Source organism: Nerophis ophidion, linkage group LG06 (genome assembly GCF_033978795.1).
Source record: "Nerophis ophidion isolate RoL-2023_Sa linkage group LG06, RoL_Noph_v1.0, whole genome shotgun sequence".
NCBI lineage: Eukaryota > Metazoa > Chordata > Actinopteri > Syngnathiformes > Syngnathidae > Nerophis > Nerophis ophidion.
Window position 1 is genome coordinate 73,089,806 of NC_084616.1, and position 21,223 is coordinate 73,111,028.

Here is a 21,223-nt window from a genome sequence, read left to right on the forward strand (position 1 = left end):
AGTAACACAATAAGCAGATAACGGATTTTCCAGAATTATCCTAGTAAATGTGTCTAATAACATCTGAATCGCTCCCACTGCCCTCGTCTTTTTTTTTCTAGTCCTTCACTCTCACTTTCCTCATCCACAAATCTTTCATCCTCGCTCAAATTAATGGGGAAATCATCGCTTTCTCGGTCCGAATCGCTCTAGCTGCTGGTGGCCATGATTGTAAATAATGTGTGGATGTGAGGAGCCCTACAACCAGTGACGTCACCCGCACATCGTCTGCGACTTTCGGTACAGGCAAGGCTTTTTTATTAGCGACCAAAAGTTGCGAACTTTATCATCGATGTTCTCTACTAAATCCTTTCAGCTAAAATATGGCAATATCGCGAAATGATCAAGTATGACACATAGAATGGACCTGCTATCCCCGTTTGAATAAGAAAATCTCATTTCAGTTGGCCTCTAATGTACCATACGATTTTTTGTGAAAATAAAGCCAATAATGCAATTTTTTGTTGTACAGAAATAATGTTTGTACCGGTACCAAAATATTAGTATGGGGACAACACTAGCCTAGACCAGCAAAAACATGAAAGGGAATGTTCAGCAAGTTTACCAAAGTCAAGTCCTTTCCACGGCGGAACTTGCCTACGTTCGACCAAGTACACTTTACGAGAGGTTTTTAAAGCGAGTGTGCTTCTTCTTCGCCCGTGTGCAGGTGGTCGTGCCGGCAGGTGGCATGTTTGGCGGCGGAAACCCTATTGAGATAATTGCCACGGCTTATGCTTCTCGACGTGACGGCCTCCTGTTCTGCCCGGTGCTGAGCAACGCACGCGTTCACCTCGCTGCATGCGTCACAAGAGACTAATTGTTCTGGTTCGGGGGTCACTTAAGAAGCGGAAGGGGAAGCCGACGTCAGGGATTTACTTTCCAGACGGCTTCAAAAAAAAAAATTAAAAAAAAGAATGCAAAATCCACTGCTTCTTTTAGAGAACTGCTTGAGATATTGCATCATGTGTTGTTGGGGTATATTATGTTGGGATGTAATTAAGATAATGACGGATGAAGTGACATCGATTCTCTTTTTTTTTAATCAATTTTTTGTGGGGGATTTTTTTTTATTATTTATTTATTTATTTAGCAATCCAACAAAATAATACAATGCAATCCAATTCCAAAACCGAACCTGACCCAGCAACACTCAGAACCGCAATAAACAGAGCAATTGAGAGGAGACACAAACACGACACAGAACAAACCAAAAGTAGTGAAACAAAAATGAATATTATCAACAACAGTATCAATATTAGTTATAATTTCAGCATAGCAGTGATTAAAAATCCCTCATTGACATTATCATTAGACATTTATAAAAATAAAAAAAGAACAATAGTGTCACAGTGGCTTACACTTGCATCGCATCTCATAAGCTTGACAACACACTGTGTCCAATGTTTTCACAAAGATAAAATAAGTCATATTTTTGGTTCGTTTAATAGTTAAAACAAATTTACATTTTTGCAATCAGTTGATAAAATATTGTCCTTTACAATTATAAAAGCTTTTTGAAAAAAATCAACTACTCTGCTAGCATGTCAGCAGACTAAGTAAAATAGAGTCCGAGGATGAGTGAACAGAAAGCGCTGGCTTATATAAGGATGGTGATTAGAAAAACAGGGAACCAAGAGTAGCAGGTGGAACTAATATGTAACCATGGTGACAAACTAAACAGGAACTAAGGAGTCAAACGACGGAGAGTGATACAAAGATGGAAACAAAGCAACAATATTGAGATGATCAATTAAAACAGAACTTTCTTAAAGGGGAACATTATCACAATTTCAAAAGGGTTAAAAACAATAAAAATCAGTTGCCAGTGGCTTGTTTTATTTTTCGAAGTATTTTTCAAAATTTTACATATCCCGGAATATCCCGAAAAACTGCTTCAAAGTGCCTGATTTTCACCATCAGTATATGTATTGAATGAATACAGAATCGTTTTGAATCGGAAAAATATCGTTTTTCAATCGAGAATCGCGTTGAATTGAAAAAATAGATTTACAATCGAATCGCGACCCCAAGAATCGATATTGAATCGAATCGTGGGACACCTAAAGATTTGCAGCCCTAATATATATATATATATATATATATATATATATATATATATATATATATATATATATAAGCTTATCAATCAATCAATCAATCAATGTTTATTTATATAGCCCCAAATCACAAATGTCTCAAAGGACTGCACAAATCATTACGACTACAACATCCTCGGAAGAACCCACAAAAGGGCAAGGAAAACTCACACCCAGTGGGCAGGGAGAATTCACATCCAGTGGGACGCCAGTGACAATGCTGACTATGAGAAACCTTGGAGAGGACCTCAGATGTGGGCAACCCCCCCCCCCCCTCTAGGGGACCGAAAGCAATGGATGTCGAGCGGGTCTAACATGATACTGTGAAAGTTCAATCCATAGTGGCTCCAACACAGCCGCGAGAGTTCAGTTCAAAGCGGATCCAAGCTTAGAATATCATGAGTGATCTGAGCCAAGGATGTTGTTGTGGCTTTTGCAGCCCTTTGAGATACTCGTGATTTAGGGCTATATAAGTCAACTTTAGTAATCATATCCTCTAAGTTCCAGTTGTTCAAGCACAGACACATTCACTCTTATCGTCCCAATTAAAGTTAAAGTGCCAATGATTGTCACACCCACACTAGGTGTGGCAAAATTATGTTCTGCATTTGACCCATCACCCTTGATCTGGGAGGTGAGGGGAGCAGTGAGCAGCAGCGGTGGCCACGCCCGGGAATCATTTTTGGTGATATAACCCCTAACTCCAACCCTTGATACTGAGTGCCAAGCAGGGAGGTAATGGGTCCCATTTTTATAGTCTCTGGTATGACTCGGTCGGGGTTTGAACTCACAACCTACCGTCCTCAGGATGGACACTCTAAACCAGGGGTGCCCATTACGTCGATCGCGAGCTACCAGTCGACCGCGGGGGGTGTGTCAGTCGATCTCCAGCCAGGCTTTTAAAAAAAATAGACCTAAAAATGAGTGATCATCAATCTTCACCAAGACGTCACTTAAATGACATTCACGGTACCGGAGGGTCTTGTGAGATGACGCTGGCTGCTGCAAGATCATTATTATGAAAATATGACCGAGAGGAAGGCGAGAAACACTTTTTATTTCAACAGACTCTCGCGCCGTACCTTCCGTCAAAACTCTAAAGGCCGACTGCTCATTTCCTATCTTCACAATAAAAGCCCTGCTTCATGCTGCCTGCGCTAACTAAATACAGAGTCTCGGAAAACTGGCGTGCACAAGCGATCCCTCAGAAAGCTGGCGTGCACATCACTTGTGCACGCCAGCTTTCTCAGACTCTTATTTTGTTAGCGCAGGCAGCATGAACCAGGGCTTTTATTGTGAAGATAGGAAATGAGCAGTCAGCCTTTAGAGTTTTGACGGAAGGGACGGCGCGAGAGTCTGTTGAAATAAAAAGTGTTTCTCGCCTTCCTCTCTGTCATTTTTTCATAATAATGAACTGGCAGCAGCCAGCGTCATCTCACAAGACCCTCGGGTGCCGTGAATGTCAATCAAGCAAGCTACGGAATTTGCCGCCAATGTTTTTCTTGTAAAGTGTATGGAAGCTGGATGAATTAGATGCCAAAAACCAACCACTTTCATGTGGTATTGTACAGAAAGGACAACTTTTTTTCTCCTCCATTTGAAAATGTGGGCGTTACCATCATTACTGTCTGATTCCAATCAATGCAAGTCATCAGAATCAGGTAATACACCAACTTATATTCTTGTCTTTGTGAAAGAAAGACATCTATATGTGTTACACATGCTTGTATTATCATTAAACACATTTAACTTGTTTACCAAAATGTCTCTTTCATAAATAAATAAATATAAATGATATATATAAATGAGGTAGATCCCCTCGAGTTGGTCAATTGAAAAGTAGCTCGCCTGCAGAAAAAGTGTGGGCACCCCTGCTCTAAACACTAAGCCACTGAGTAGGTGGCCTAATGGTTACATTCTTGCTACTGTTGACGTGGCTTCTTCGCCGAGGTCTGAAGGACAACACCAGATATGAGGTGGGATTCCAGGAAGGAGAAGGCAGAGGAAGATTCCAAGCATGGAAGCAGACACCTTATTGCATATTCATATCTTGTAAGAGCGCGAGTTTCAAGGCGTGGACTATGGCGAGGATGTTGTTTCTCGCGGTGCAAATCGACCGGCGTGAAGGTAACGACATATTTCAATCTTAACTCAAAAAAAAAGAACAAACGAAAGGCGCTCACTGAGGAGGTACAAAAACTTGGCTTTGAAACAAAACTATTACTGCAACATAAACTATGGACATAAAACAAAACTAGCAAACTATGGCATGAATAACAAAACTTACGGGGAACGAGAAAATAGCATGGATCGTCAGCATGGAGCAAGTGTGTGTAAAGGATGGTAGATGGTGATGTTGCCAGGCTGACTGCCTGGCAACTACAGGCTTAAATAGGTGCAGTGATGACAGGTGCGTGAGTCGTGAACACATAACAGGTGAAAACTGATGGGTTGGCATGGTGACAAAACAAACAAGAGTGCCCAATGAATCCAAATTAAAACAGAACGTGCCCACAAAACATGACAGAGATGGAAAGGGCACGTCCGGACCGCCTTGTGGACAGATAGCGCTCAGACCAATTGTATTCGAATCGTATCCAATAGGGCACTGTTTTTCAACCACTGTGCCGTGGCACACTAGTGTGACGTGAAATATTGTCCGGTGTGCCGTGGGAAAGTATGCAACTTCACCAAATTTATGCCAAAAATATTTTTCGCAAATCGATAATTAGAATCCGGCAATAGTGTGCCATTGCTTATTGTCTGTGCTGTGTAAAACCCGGCAGGGTAACCACATAATACTCCATGTCAGGAGGTGGCAGCATTGCTTTGTAAAAGTCGGAATGTGTGGTGTGAGACAAAGATGGTTTGTTGTGAACGTGTACCCCGATTTAACAAATTGGAAAACTTATTCAGGTGTTACCATTTAGTGGTCAATTGTACAGAATATGTACTGTACTGTGCAATTCACTAATAAAAGTCTCAATCAATAAATCTTGATATGCAGACCACAGTGGGAGGCAATGTGCAGTGGGCCGACCTTCCAAATATCCCCGCGTGCCATAATATCACATAATCGGGTTGCCCGTCGGCCCCCATTCGTGCAAATGTCTCATTAAAGACAATAAGGCCACCGACAAAGAAGCTCCGATTGGTCCCTTGAGATACTAGGTTTTTCTGTTGTATCTACGCGGTTATGTGGTAGTTGCTAGGTCCTGCCATGCGCGTAACAGCTTACTTACGGAACAAATTACAATATCGCATACACTAATGTAAAGCATATCACCTAGGAACTCCAAAATTATTATCGGCTCAGTTTTGACCGAAATTGAGTTACTGGGTTTTACCTTTGGACGGGAGAGTGGGAGGCAGTGTGCAGGTAAAAAAGATATGTACTGCTTAAACCCAAAATGAACGAAAGGGAAAGGAAAAGGCTATGCAAAACGAAAGTCAAACTGAACTGGCTACAAAGTCAATCAATCAATCAAAGTTACTTATATAGCCCTAAATCACTAGTGTCTCAAAGGGCTGCACAAACCACTACGACATCCTCGGTAGGCCCACATAAGGGCAAGGAAAACTCACACCCAGTGGGACGTCGGTGACAATAATGACTATGAGAACCTTGGAGAGGAGGAAAGCAATGGATGTCGAGCGGGTCTAACATGATACTGTAAAAGTTCAATCCATAATGGATCCAACACAGTCGCGAGAGTCCAGTCCAAAGCGGATCCAACACAGCAGCGAGAGTCCCGTTCACAGCGGAGCCAGCAGGAAACCATCCCAAGCGGAGGCGGATCAGCAGCGCAGAGATGTCCCCAGCCGATACACAGGCAAGCAATACATGGCCACCGGATCGGACCGGACCCCCTCCACAAGGGAGAGCGGGACATAGAAGAAAAAGAAAAGAAACGGCAGATCAACTGGTCTAAAAAGGGAGTCTATTTAAAGGCTAGAGTATACAAATGAGTTTTAAGGTGAGACTTAAATGCTTCTACTGAAAAGTAAACAGAGACAGAATGCTGGACGACAGCAAAAACTTACGGCGTCCACAAAGTACATCCTGTCACACCTATGGACCATGTTTTGTTTTGTCATGTTGTGTTTTGATTTTGGACATTCAGTCACGTTTTGCACTTCCTGGTTTTGTTTGTTTCCATGCCAACTCATTACTTTTCACCTGTCATGTCACGTCCCTGTTCTCAGCCTCACCTGTTTTCACTAATCATCACAGCTCTTTAAGTCACTCTTTTTCTGTTCATCATTCTGGGATCTTCACACTCGCACGCACCCTACCCATGCTGTTCAAACCTTCATGTCCTCGTCCACAGTTCCATGCCGTGTAAGTTTATGTGTTTATGCCACAGTGCACTCTTTTGTTTCATGTCTTTAGTCTTGCCATCGTGCTGTTTAAGTTTATAAATAAATTGTCTTACATGCCATTGAGCAAGTGTTTTTTGTTTTCCCTGTTTTGTATATATTATATAATAAACAACTATGTACCAACTCCAAAATTATTATCAGCTCAGTTTTGACCGAAATTGAATTACTGGGTTTTGCCTTTGGACGGGAGAGTGGGAGGCAGTGTGCAGGTAAAAAAAAGATATGTACTGCTTAAACCCAAAATGAACGAAAGGGAAAGGAAACGGCTATGCAAAACGAAAGTCAAACTGAACAGGCTACAAAGTAAACAGAGACAGAATGCTGGACGACAGCAAAAACTTACGGTGTCTACAAAGTACATCCGCACGTGACACGACAATCAACAATGTCCACGCAAAGAAGGATAGCAACAACGTAGATAGCCTTGCTTGCTAACACAAAGTACATGTTTTAACGTTTTTATGACAAAAATGTGCCTTGTCTTAAAAATGGTTGAAAAACACTGCAATTGGGAATAAATACCTCCGATTTTAAGTTTACGTATCGTGTCCAGAATAAAGAAATACGCCGACAGTGTGATACCAAATATCCACTGTGGTACTTAGTTACGGTGCTTCCCGGCGCTTTCGCAAGTCCGGACTCTTTTACCTTGGTCGCTCCTAAAGATTAGAACAAGTCTCAGCTCAAAGGAACACAGGTGGAGCTCGGAGTTGTCCGATGGCATCGTTTCCCAGAGAAGTGATCACAAGAGGTTTCCAGACATCCTCGCACGAGATACATATTTTATGTTTTTTAATAAAAGACCCAATAAGGTAAATTATTGAGAGGACCAGTCTCAGGTGGGATTCACCTAGGGCTAAACGGGTGTATGTTTAATTATTCAACCATCTGCATTCCGGCTAACACATTCAATGACCTTTTGACTCCTCTCCGGAACCGGGTGGCGAGAAATGTATGTTGAATGAGAGCGATGACGGATTTCGTTTGTGCAATGTTTTTTTTTTTCTGTGGATCGACGTTTAAACAACATCAGTGAGTGGGAGCAGCATTTGGAAAAGTTGGTGAGAGAATGCCAAGAGTGTGCAAAACAGTAATCAGAGAAAAGGCTGGCTATTTTGAAAAAATTAGAATATAAAACGTGTTTTCAGTTATTTCACCTTTATTTTGTTAAGTACATAACTCCACATGTATTCATTCATAGTTTTGATGCCCTCAGTGACAATCTACAATGTAAATAGTCATGAAAATAAAGAAAACACATTGAATGAGAAGGTGTGTCCAAACTTTTGGTCTGTACTGTATTCCAGGTTTCTGTGGTTTATCCGTTATACAGTTCTCAATACCGGAGTAGAGCGGAATATATGTTATGTTAGGTCAGGAAAAAACACAGAGGCTAATTCATCCCTACAAGCCTGTTTCGCAGGTTTCCCTGTTCGTCCTATAAAATCCCCTGATGAGCAGGGAAACCTGCGAAACAGGCTTGTAGGAATGAAATAGCCTGTATGTTTTTTCCTGACCTAACATTTTATATATATATATATATGTCTTGATTGGATTATCCAGAGAATAGTGCTCGATACCGTGGTAGAGCGCAATATGTAGGTGTGGGAAAAATCACAAGACTACTTCATCTCTTCAGAACTGTTTCATGAGGGGTTCCCTCAATCATCAGGGGATTTTAATGGAAGCATTCACATACAATAGTTTATATAGGGCACAGAGTGGGTGGGTACAGGCAGGCGTAGGGTGTGGTGATTGGCTCATGTGTTACCTAGGAGGTGTTTCCATGTTGAAATGATTTCACTGCACTTGTTGAGGGATGACCGATCTGGATGATATATAATAAACCGTTTCTCTTTTAAGCATAGGTAGCATCTTTTATTACCACTGCTGTAAGGTGTGCTGGATGCATGAATTTGCCATGTTATTGAATATTCAACATTATTGTCTTTGAGGTTCCAATTGTGCTTGCTGAGTTCTGTATAATTCCGCAAAGTCTGGTTTCTAAAGGAGGCTTTGTGATTATTCCATCTGGTTTTAAACGCTCCTTCGGTTAATCCTACGTACTTGTCGGATGTGTTAATGTCCTTGCGTGTTACCTTTGCTTGGTAACGACTGATGTTTGTAAGCACCCTCCGTTGAGAGGGCAATCAGGTTTCTTGCGACAGTTACATTCCTTATTGGTTTCAGAGTCGTTTAGTCTGGGGGTAGGCGGTCCTTTTGCAATTGCTTTGTTGTGGTTTGAAATTATTTGTTGTATGTTATTCATACAGCTGTAGCTCAATTTAATGTTGTTCTTGTTGAATATTTTTCTTAGGGTGTTGCCTTTGGGGAAGTGTTTGTCGATCGGAGTGAGGAACTTGTGGCCGATATTGGTTGAGACGTTTTTGCTGAATGGTGGATTGTACCAGATGATGTTGTTTCGTTTTCTGCTCTTTTTTGGTTGGTTTCCTGGTGTGGGTTCATAGGTGAGGGTGAAGTTGTATCCGCTTTCATCAAGTGCTTTCTGGTACGGGGGGGTTGCTTGGTCGAATTCAGCTTATTAATTCCGGTAGGTATTCTTTTCGTGGTGGTGGGTGGGTGGTTGCTGTCATGGTGCACGTATTGGAGTGTTGTGTTGGGTTTCGTGAATGGTTAATGGTTAAAATCTCCTGATGATTGAGGGAACCCCTCATGAAACAGTTCTGTAGAGATGAAGTAGTCTTGTGGTTTTTCCCACACGTACATATATATATATACATACATATATATATATATATATACATCAATGTTTACTTATGTAGCGTTAAAACACGAGTGTCTCAAAGGGCTGCACAAGCCACAATGACATCCTTGGCTCAGAACCCACATCAGGGCAAAGAAAAACTCAAACCAATGGGACAATGAGATACCTTGGAGAGGACCACAGATGTGGGGACCCCTCCTGGGTGACCGATGTAATGGACGTTGAGTGGATCTAGTATATTATTGAGAGTCCAGTCCTTATTGGACCTGACATAAAATATATATATATATATATGTATATATATATATATATATATATATATATATATATATATATATATATATATATATCCACGCAAATCTCCTGATGATTGAGGGAACCCCTCATGAAACAGTTCTGTAGAGATTAAGTAGTCTTGTGATTTTTCCCACACCTACATATATATATATATATATATATATATATATATATATATATGTATGTATGTATGTATGTATATATATGTATATATATATATATATATATATATATATATATATATATATATATATATATATATATATATATATGTATGTATGTATGTATGTATGTGTATATATATATATATATATATATATATATATATATATATATATATATATATATATATATATATATATATATATATATGTATATATATATATATATATATATATATATATATTGCAGTGTATGCATATGCAAGCAGCTACTTTTATTTACATAGTAATTCATAATGTCAGCTATGCCATCATCACATTTTGGTACATGCCTCACTTTTAGAGTTTTGATTGTGTTAATTCTAAAATCTGATCTCGCGAGACTCCACTTTGAGGAATTTATTGCAGCCACCACCGTTGTTGCCGTGATGTCAATAAAAGACGAAAATTGCTTCGGTTTGTACGCTGTGACATATAGCAGCTTTAATGACACCTAAGCCTGCAAATTATCCACATTTTGACCCTAGATGTTATTCACAGGCCCCTTTACACTTCTGTTGACACTGCTCTTTCTTGTTTATTTCTGTCTACTAGGCACCGCTCACAACCTTACTCTGGGGTATCTTAAAATGTTGCACTAATCAATATTTCCAAATGGGTCAAATGATTCCAAGTAGGTCATAAGGATTGAACTCACCAAAAAATATTTTCCCTGACTCTGCACTTTAGCGTTGCACTAATGGGAGGGACGATTTAAAGCATATTGACATAGAGGTGAATATTTTTAGACAGTGATAAGTGATGTATTGAGTAGGGGCGTCTGCATCTAATAAAGATACTTCATACATCAATCTGATGTCAGCAAATAAATGATGATATCAATAGATATCAAATGGATGCAAGAACCACACGATACAAGTAGTCCTGCAGCGCATTTACTTGTTGCATCTAAATGTCCTCCGATAAGACACAAAATTGGTCTTTTCTTGTGTTTTAATGAAGTCATTTTCAAAAGGTAAACATGTTTGGCTATAGGCTAGTAGGGGATAGCAGCTACACAACAGCTAAGCACGCATTCTAGACCTACGTAGTAAGTGTTCCTAATAGAACAATATCGCAGTTTAAAAGAGCACATTTGTCAATATATAAATAAGTATCAAATATCAATCACAGTCATTATTAGAACGTATCCAGTATCAAACGTGTCCGCATCATTCAACTTAATGTGTTACCAGTCAACTTCAATTTGAAGGCAGCTGAAGTCCATCCGTCCATCTTTTTCCGCTTATCTGAGGTCGGGTCGCGGGGGCAGCAGCCTAAGCAGGTAAGCCAAGACTTCTATAGATTCCTAAAGTAGCCTTAGCTTGACGCTCCTTTACTATCCCATTCACTCCGCTTGCTGCGGCAACAACAAAACAAAACTCCGGACGTTCGTCTTCGTTTGTATGGTTTACTTGTGATCTTAATCATTCAAAACATAAAACAGTCACGATGTGGGAACAAATGAATGACAAAATAAAGAGAGTTTGTTGCAGTACGAGTTAGAAAAAGTATGAATGAGAATAAGTATGAGTGAGGTCAAAAAAACTGTGTGGCTCGATTCCACCGCACCTGACTGCCATTACCCATGACACCTTGCGTCCAAAAACCCCTTTTACCACACAGATCCTTCCGCCATATATGCAATTAGAACAGTTACGTCATCAAATCATTTTGACAAATGTAATAATTACAAATAAAAGTGAGCTTTATATAATTACTCTAAGCATTAAATATATACATTTTCTTATCATGCAAATTAAGCTCCTCCCGGGGGATCCCGAGGCGTTCCCAGGCCAGTCGGGACACATAGTCTTCCCAACGTGTCCTGGGTCTTCCCTGTGGCCTCCTACCGGTCGGACGTCCCCGAAACTCTTCCCTGGGAAGGGGTTTGGGTGGCATCCTGATCAGATGCCCGAACCACCTCATCTGGCTCTTCTCAATGTGGAGGAGCAGCGGCTTTACTTTGAGCTCCGCTCGGATGACAGAGCTTCTCACCCTATCCTATGCTGATCCGCCTCCGCTTGAGATGGTCTCCTGTGGACGGGACTCTCGCTGCTGTCTTGGATCCGCTTGAACTGAACTCTCGCGGCTGTGTTGGAGCCACTATGATTGAACTTTCACAGTATCATGTTAGACCCGCTCGACATCCATTGCTTTCGGTCCCCTAGAGGGGGGGGGTTGCCCACATCTGAGGTCCTCTCCAAGGTTTCTCATAGTCAGCATTGTCACTGGCGTCCCACTGGATGTGAATTCTCCCTGCCCACTGGGTGTGAGTTTTCCTTGCCCTTTTGTGGGTTCTTCCAAGGATGTTGTAGTCGTAATGATTTGTGCAGTCCTTTGAGACATTTGTGATTTGAGGCTATATAAATGAACATTGATTGATTGATTGATATCTCTAAGCGAGAGCCTCGCCACCCGGCAGAGGAAACTCATTTCGGTCGCTTGTACCCGTGATCTTGTCCTTTCGGTAATAACCCAAAGCTCATGACCATAGGTGAAGATGGAAAAGTAGATCGACCGGTAAATTGAGAGCTTTGCCTTCCGGCTCAGCTCCTTCTTCACCACAACGGATAAATACAACGTCCGCATTACTGAAGACGCCGCACCGATCCACCAGTCGATTTCACAATCCACTCTTCCCTCACTCTTGAACAAGACTCCTAGGTACTTGAACTCCTCCACTTTGGGCAGGGTCTCTTCCCCAACCCGGAGATGGCACTCCACCCTTTTCCGGGAGAGCACCATGGACTCGGACTTGGAGGTGCTGATTCTCATCCCGGTCGCTTCACACTCGGCTGCGAACCGATCCAGTGACAGCTGAAGATCCCGGTCAGATGAAGCCATCAGGACCACATCATCTGCAAAAAGCAGAGACCTAATCCCGCGTCCACCAAACCGGAACCCCTCAATGCCTTGACTGCGCCTAGAAATTCTGTCCATAAAAGTTATGAACAGAATCGGTGACAAAGGGCAACCTTGGTGGAGTCCAACCCTCACTGGAAATGTGTCCGACTTACTGCCAGCAATGCGGACCAATCCGCCTGTCGATCTCACAATCCACTCTTCCCTCACTCTTGAACAAGACTCTGAGGTACTTGAACTCCTCCACTTGGGGCAGGGTCTCCTCCCCAACCCGGAGATGGCACTCCACCCTTTTCCAGGCGAGAACCATGGACTCGGACTTGGAGGTGCTGATTCTCATCCCAGTCGCTTCACACTCTGCGAACCGATCCTGTGAGAGCTGAAGATCTTGGCCAGATGAAGCCATCAGGACCACATCCTCTACAAAAAAGCAGAGACCATTTCGGACAGTTGATAATAGAATAGGTTAGTGATTTTCTATCTAGGCATTGTACTCAGTTTGAGCAATTTAAGACTTTTCTAATATTGCACCTTTTAAAATAATACAAGTACGTATGGTTCCTGCTGATTTTGTTTCGGATCAATATTGGTTTTGGCCGATACTTAAGGCTGCAATATAAATATCATATATAAGTAAACATTGATTGATTGATTGATCATATCGGAAGTTAAACAAGTTGTATCGGAGTGTTTAAGGGGAATATTTCTAACTGAAACCAGTAGTCACCCTTTTCCATTTTGTGCACTAAAGACGCTGAGATCATTATCCATGCGTTTGTTACGTCTCGTCTCGATTACTGTAAAGTATTATTTTCGGGTCTCCCCATGTCTAGCATTAAAAGATTACAGTTGGTACAAAATGCGGCTGCTAGACTTTTGACAAGAACAAGAAAGTTTGATCACATTACGCCTGTACTGGCTCACCTGCACTGGCTTCCTGTGCACTAAAGATGTGACTTTAAGGTTTTACTACTTACGTATAAAATACTACACGGTCTAGCTCCATCCTATCTTGCCGATTGTATTGTACCATATGTCCCGGCAAGAAATCTGCGTTCAAAGGACTCCGGCTTATTAGTGATTCCTAGAGCCCAAAAAAAGTCTGCGGGCTATAGAGCGTTTTCCATTCGGGCTCCAGTACTCTGGAATGCCCTCCCGGTAACAGTTCAGATTCTACCTCAGTAGAAGCATTTAAGTCTCACCTTAAAACTCATCTGTATACTCTAGCCTTTAAATAGACCTCCTTTTTGGACCAGTTGATCTGCCGCTTCTTTTCTTTCTCCTATGTCCCCCCCTCCCTTGTGGAGGGGGTCCGGTCCGATGACCATGGATGAAGTACTGGCTGTCCAGAGTCGAGACCCAGGATGGACCGCTCGCCTGTATCGGTTGGGGACATCTCTACGCTGCTGATCCGCCTCCGCTTGAGATGGTCTCCTGTGGACGGGACTCTCGCTGCTGTCTTGGATCCGCTTGAACTGAACTCTGGCGGCTGTGTTGGAGCCACTATGGATTGAACTTTCACAGTATCATGTTAGACCCGCTCGACATCCATTGCTTTCCGTCCCCTAGAGGGGGTGGGGGGATTGCCCACATCTGAGGTCCTCTCCAAGGTTTCTCATAGTCAGCATTGTCACTGGCGTCCCACTGGATGTGAATTCTCCCTGCCCACTGGGTGTGAGTTTTCCTTGCCCTTTTGTGGGTTCTTCCGAGGATGTCGTAGTCGTAATGGTTTGTGCAGTCCTTTGAGACATTTGTGATTTGGGGCTATATAAATAAACATTGATTGATTGATTGATTAATTACAGTACATGTAATATGCCTTTTTCTAATGGGAATTGTATTTCTCTGTTTTTATGCAGCAGGGAACAGAAAAACTAAACATTTTTAAAATATATATATTTTTTTATTTCTTATTGATTTGATGCTATTGTATCCACGTCCAGTGTGCCACTTGAAACTAAAATGTAGTGTGGCGTTTTCTCCAGAAGACACCAGTCCCGGAGTGAACACCGAACCCTTTGGTGATTAACATTCGACCCGCACTTTTCTCTAGAAGGCCCCCTTGATGATGTCAACGTAATCGATAATGCCATTACCTTTCAATTAGCCCCTATCACTGTCTGTTTATATAATTATCGCAGATAAATGAACTGAGCTATATCCCCCCCCAACGATATCAAGGAAAGGTTTGTGAAAGTCAAGAACGTGACTTGTCTCTTGTAATCTTCGCTTCAATTTGTCCCCATGACATCTTTAACAAAGCATCCCCTCCTTTCATACTTGCATTGTTATTTCATCTATATTAAGACTATAGTACAGTACTGAGAAAGCCAAGAAGCCAAATATTTTAAAATGTATTTCCCTAAGAGCCATATAATATTTTTTTAAACACTGAATACAACTAAACGCGTGCATTTTTAAGTGAGACCAACATCTCCAGAGTATAATTGGTCTCTTATTCTTTGTAATAACATTGTTAGTCTGAAGCAAACTGTGGAGGTGGCGTGGCCTGCGGGCCTGCAGCAAAGCGGGATGTTGCCAGGACCGGCCTCGAACTCAGCGACAGGTGCGTGCGTAGATGGTCCACCTGGGTCTTTTTATCTAATCACCTGTCGCTCTGTTATAAGCAGCAGCCAGGAGGAGGGACAGGGTTGGGGCTGGAGCCAGAGCGCGAGTGAGGACGAAAGAGAAAAAGACAATTGCTGGAAAGCAACTGAAAGACTAATTGAAAAAAAACAACAATATTCTACCCTAAAACAGGCTCTCATGTCGGTGCTTGGTGGTCTGAAGAACCCCCAGAAGGGCAAGCCCAACACTAACCAATAATAAATAATTTACTTCTTACCATTAACGCAACTTCTTGAACATTAAATGCATGAGAATGTTGTATATTTTGAATGTTATTTTTAACACTGTGATTACAAGTGGAATTATTCATTACTTATCCTGTTAAGCAATGTCAGCTCAGATTTATCCGAGAGCCAGATGCAGTCATCAAAAGAGCCACATCTGGCTCTAGAGCCATAGGTTCCCTACCCCTGCTGTAGTATAAAACTAGCCATTAAAAAAGTCACACACTCGAATATGACAATCTTTCACTGTGGTTGCATTCTGATTAACGTTGGGTTTCTCCGATATAAGATTCCAAGAGAAAGTGCAGACTTCTGCCAGGCCCCAATAGTAAAGAATCCATTGAACATATCCTGAATAATCACTTGTTCCTTATCACATTTCTAACATTTCCGCAAGTTAAAACAGCATTTCACTCATAACTTTTTGAGATATGTTGCTCGTTAACAAACCTGAACGAGTACATAACCTGTCGCAGGTAATTAATCAAAGGATAAATGAAATCGCCCTGTCTGTCATTCAACCACTCTCGTTTTCTCTGTGGTTGGAGCCAACTTCTTTACACACAGAAGTTCAGCCTTGAATTTTAAACATACACCCCAAAACCTAACTATCAATCGATTAATCAATCAAAGTTTATGTACATAGCCCTAAATCACTGGTGTCTCAAAGGGCTGCACAAGCCACAACAACATCCTCGACTCAGATCCCACATCAGGGCAAGAAAAAACTCAAGCCAATGGGCACAATGACAAACCTTGGAGGAGACCACATACTCCGAGGTCACGTTGTTAGATTAGATTAGATAGTACTTTATTTATTCCGTCAGGAGAGTTCCTTCAGGAAAATTACAATTTTCAGCACAATCCCATTCAAGATCAAACAAACATTACGGGGAGACAGAACAGGATCGCTGACGGGTCTGCCGGCTTCCAGCGCCCCTTACAAAAAAGATGATTCCATCCATCCATCCATCCATCCATCATCTTCCGCTTATCCGAGGTCGGGTCGCGGGGGCAGCAGCCTAAGCAGGGAAGCCCAGACTTCCCTCTCACCAGCCACTTCGTCTAGCTCTTCCCGGGGGATCCCGAGGCATTCCCAGGCCAGCCGGGAGACATAGTCTTCCCAACGTGTCCTGGGTCTTCCCCGTGGCCTCCTACCGACTGGACGTGCCCTAAACACCTCCCTAGGGAGGCGTTCGGGTGGCATCCTGACCAGATGCCCGAGCCACCTCATCTGGCTCCTCTCGATGTGGAGAAGCAGCGGCTTTACTTTGAGTTCCTCCCGGATGGCAGAGCTTCTCACCCTATCTCTAAGGGAGAGCCCCGCCACCCGGCGGAGGAAACTCATTTGGGCCGCTTGTACCCGTGATCTTATCCTTTCGGTCATGACCCAAAGCTCATGACCATAGGTGAGGATGGGAACGTAGATCGACCGGTAAATTGAGAGCTTTGCCTTCCGGCTCAGCTCCTTCTTCACCACAACGGATCGATACAACGTTCGCATTACTGAAGACGCCGCACCGATCCGCCTGTCGATCTCACGATCCACTCTTCCCCCACTCGTGAACAAGACTCCTAGATACTTGAACTCCTCCACTTGGGGCAGGGTCTCCTCCCCAACCCGGAGATGGCACTCCACCCTTTTCCGGGCGAGAACCATGGACTCGGACTTGGAGGTGCTGATTCTCATTCCGGTCGCTTCACACTCGGCTGCGAACCGATCCAGTGAGAGCTGAAGATCCCAGCCAGATGAAGCCATCAGGACCACATCATCTGCAAAAAACAGAGACCCAATCCCGCGGCCAAAAAAAGATGAGATACAGGTAAACAAGAAGATTAAAATAAAATTTAAAAAATCGGTCTTAGCTTGGCCCTGGAGAGGGAGTACAGACTGAGGCCAAGGGAAAAAAACAACAACAACTCATAGCCATAGTACACATCCCTCTTACATGTGTGTAAGAGGGAAACATCAAACATCAAAGAACACAGATGACATTAAAGACATTAAAGCAGCAGATACAACCAGAAACTTCTACATACAGCTATGAATAAAAAGTAAAAGAAACATATCCACTGTGTTGGCCTCTGCGGTGTTCCACGCCATCGTCCGCTGGGGTGGAGGGAGCATGGCCAGAGACAGGAGCAGACCCAACAAAGCAAACAAGACAGCCGACTCCACTCTCGGCCAGTGTCCAGTCCGCATGGAGGAGCGATGATGCGTCCAAGGAGACTGTTATGGGAAACGCACTGCATCCTGTCAGTAAGATAGGAGTTAAACCAAGACAAGGCTAAGTCTGACATACCAATACTTGTTTTCGTCATGCTATGATCGACGGTATCGAAAACAGCGCTAAGATCAAGTAGCAGCAACATGGATGCATCAACATCCATAGTTAGCAATAGATCATTCAATCAATTAATCAATCAATGTTTACTTATATAGCCCTAAATTACTAGTGTCTCAAAGGGCTCCACAAACCACTACGACATCCTCGGTAGGCCCACATAAGGGCAAGGAAAACTCACACCCATTGGGAAGTCGGTGACAATGATGACTATGAGAACCTTGGAGAGGAGGAAAGCAATGGATGTCGAGCGGGTCTAACATGATACTGTGAAAGTTCAATCCATAATGGATCCAACACAGCCGCGAGAGTCCAGTACAAAGCGGATCCAACACAGCAGCGAGAGTCCCGTTCACAGCGGAGCCAGCAGGAAGGAAACCATCCCAAGCGGAGGCGGATCAGCAGCGCAGAGATGTCCCCAGCCGATACACAGGCCGGACCCCCTCCACAAGGGAGAGTGGGACATAGGAGAAAAAGAAAAGAAACGGCAGATCAACTGGTCTAAAAATTGAGTCTATTTAAAGGCTAGAGTATACAAATGAGTTTTAAGGTGAGACTTAAATGCTTCTACTGAGGTGGCACTGGGCCAACACGGATAGACTGACAACATTCACACATTTTTGCGAGAGCTGTCTCTATAGAGTGATTTGCCCTGAAACGTGACTGAAAGGGTTCACAGAGATTGTCAGACCCTAAGTGTTCATTTAGCTGCTTTGCAAAAAAAAAAAAATTCAAGGATTTTCGAGATAAAGGGAAGGTGGGACACCGGACGGTAGTTTACTATTAGGTCAGGATCGAGGTTAGGTCTTTTAAGCAGAAGGTGAATAGACACGTTTTTGAATGCTAGGGGAACAGTACCGGAGGAAAGTGATATGTATATAATATTAAGCACTGTCGGTCCTCGTATTACAAAGATCTCTTTGATAAGTTTCCCAGGAAGTGGGTCAAGTAAACATGTTGTTTGTTTTGTCCCATTTACACCTCGCAGGAAATCCTCTAAAATGGTAAATGGCTGTACTTGTATAGCGCCTTTCTAGACCTTTTTTAAGGAACCCAAAGTGCTTTGACACTATCTCCACATTCACCCATTCACACACACATTCACACACTGATGGCGGGAGCTGTAATGCAAGGCGCTAACCAGGGCCCATCAGGAGCAAGGGTGAAGGGTGGTAGAAGGTGGGTATGGAACCAGAAACCCTCAGATTGCTGAAACGTCCACTCTCCCAACTTCGCCACGCCGTCCCCTCTAATGTTATTTCATCAAAAAGAGAGAGACTATGTTGGAGGGCAATATTAATTTAATAATACAACTTTAACATTTGACAACCAAATAATAAAACAAGGTGACTCGTTAAAAAATCTGGGTATTATCTTCGACCCAACTCTCTCCTTTGAGGCACACATTAAAAGCGTTACTAAAACGGCCTTCTTTCATCTCCGTAATATCGCTAAAATTCGCTCCATTTTGTCCACTAAAGACGCCGAGATCATTATCCATGCGTTTGTTACGTCTCGTCTCGATTACTGTAACGTATTATTTTCGGGTCTCCCCATGTCTAGCATTAAAAGATTACAGTTGGTACAAAATGCGGCTGCTAGACTTTTGACAAGAACAAGAAAGTTTGATCACATTACGCCTGTACTGGCTCACCTGCACATCTGAGGTCCTCTCCAAGGTTTCTCATAGTCAGCATTGTCACTGGCGTCCCACTGGATGTGAATTCTCCCTGCACTTAAGATGTGACTTTATGGTTTTACTACTTACGTATAAAATACTACACGGTCTAGCTCCATCCTATCTTGCCGATTGTATTGTACCATATGTCCCGGCAAGAAATCTGCGTTCAAAAGACTCCGGCTTATTAGTGATTCCTAGAGCCCAAAAAAAGTCTGCGGGCTATAGAGCGTTTTCCATTCGGGCTCCAAGTACTCTGGAATGCCCTCCCGGTAACAGTTCGAGATGCTATCTCAGTAGAAGCATTTAAGTCTCACCTTAAAACTCATCTGTATACTCTAGCCTTTAAATAGACCTCCTTTTTAGACCAGTTGATCTGCCGCTTCTTTTCTTTCTCCTATGTCCCCCCCTCCCTTGTGGATGGGGTCCGGTCCGATGACCATGGATGAAGTACTGGCTGTCCAGAGTCGAGACCCAGGATGGACCGCTCGTCGGGACCCAGGATGGACCGCTCGCCTGTGTATCGGTTGGGGACATCTCTACACTGCTGATCCGCCTCCGCTTGAGATAGTTTCCTGTGGACGGGACTCTCGCTGCTGTCTTGGATCCGCTTTGAACTGAACTCTCGCGGCTGTGTTGGAGCCACTATGGATTGAACTTTCACAGTATCATGTTAGACCCGCTCGACATCCATTGCTTTCGGTCCCCTAGAGGGGGGGGGGGTTGCCCACATCTGAGGTCCTCTCCAAGGTTTCTCATAGTCAGCATTGTCACTGGCGTCCCACTGGATGTGAATTCTCCCTGCCCACTGGGTGTGAGTTTTCCTTGCCCTTTTGTGGGTTCTTCCGAGGATGTTGTAGTCGTAATGATTTGTGCAGTCCTTTGAGACATTTGTGATTTGGGGCTATATAAATAAACATTGATTGATTGATTGATTGATATCCGTCGTGTATACATTCGTATCAGTGTTACTAGAACCCAGTTGTAACCGGAATGTGTTGTCTTTAATCTCCTTTCAAATGAGTTACATTTTCTTATTAAAGAAAAAGCACAGGTTCCTTATCTTACTTCTGACATTTTCTAAAAGTTTGATTGTAATCTGCTAAAACATTTTGAGTTATGTTATAAACTAAGTAAGAAGTACGCAGACAGACCACAGCACATACAGAACCTCCCGACGCTGGTAATCAATGTGAGGAAAATGACTTTTAATCGTAGTTAATACTAGCTACTTTCTTAAAAAACGGAATTACTCCTTACTCTTGTCACCGTGACATTTCGGTTGACCAACCTTTGGCAAAGCGACTTTTGGATGCACTTCATCTTGAGCCCCTGTCTCATTAATAACACATATCGACATTGGTCTTTGACAAGAGTGACATCAAGAAACAAAAGCAGGACTCTAATAACCGCTAACAAAACAGCTATCAGAAAATGTCCAGGCACTGCCAAGTGGAAATGAAATCTGTTGATAGAAGGATGTATTTCATCTTTAACATCAATAGGCAATTTTCCTTTTCGTGGTTCCTGGATTCATAGGTGGTTTGTGTTTCCACCGCATTTCACGGTAGTTTATACAAATCAGGATGATGACGTATCAGCACAACAAATCAGCACCTCCAAGTCCAAGTCCATGGTACTCACCCAGAAAAGGGTGGAGTGCTATCTCCGGTTTGAGGAGGAGACCCTGCCCCAAGTGGAGGAGTTCAAGAACCTCGGAGTCTTGTTCACGAGTGAGGGAAG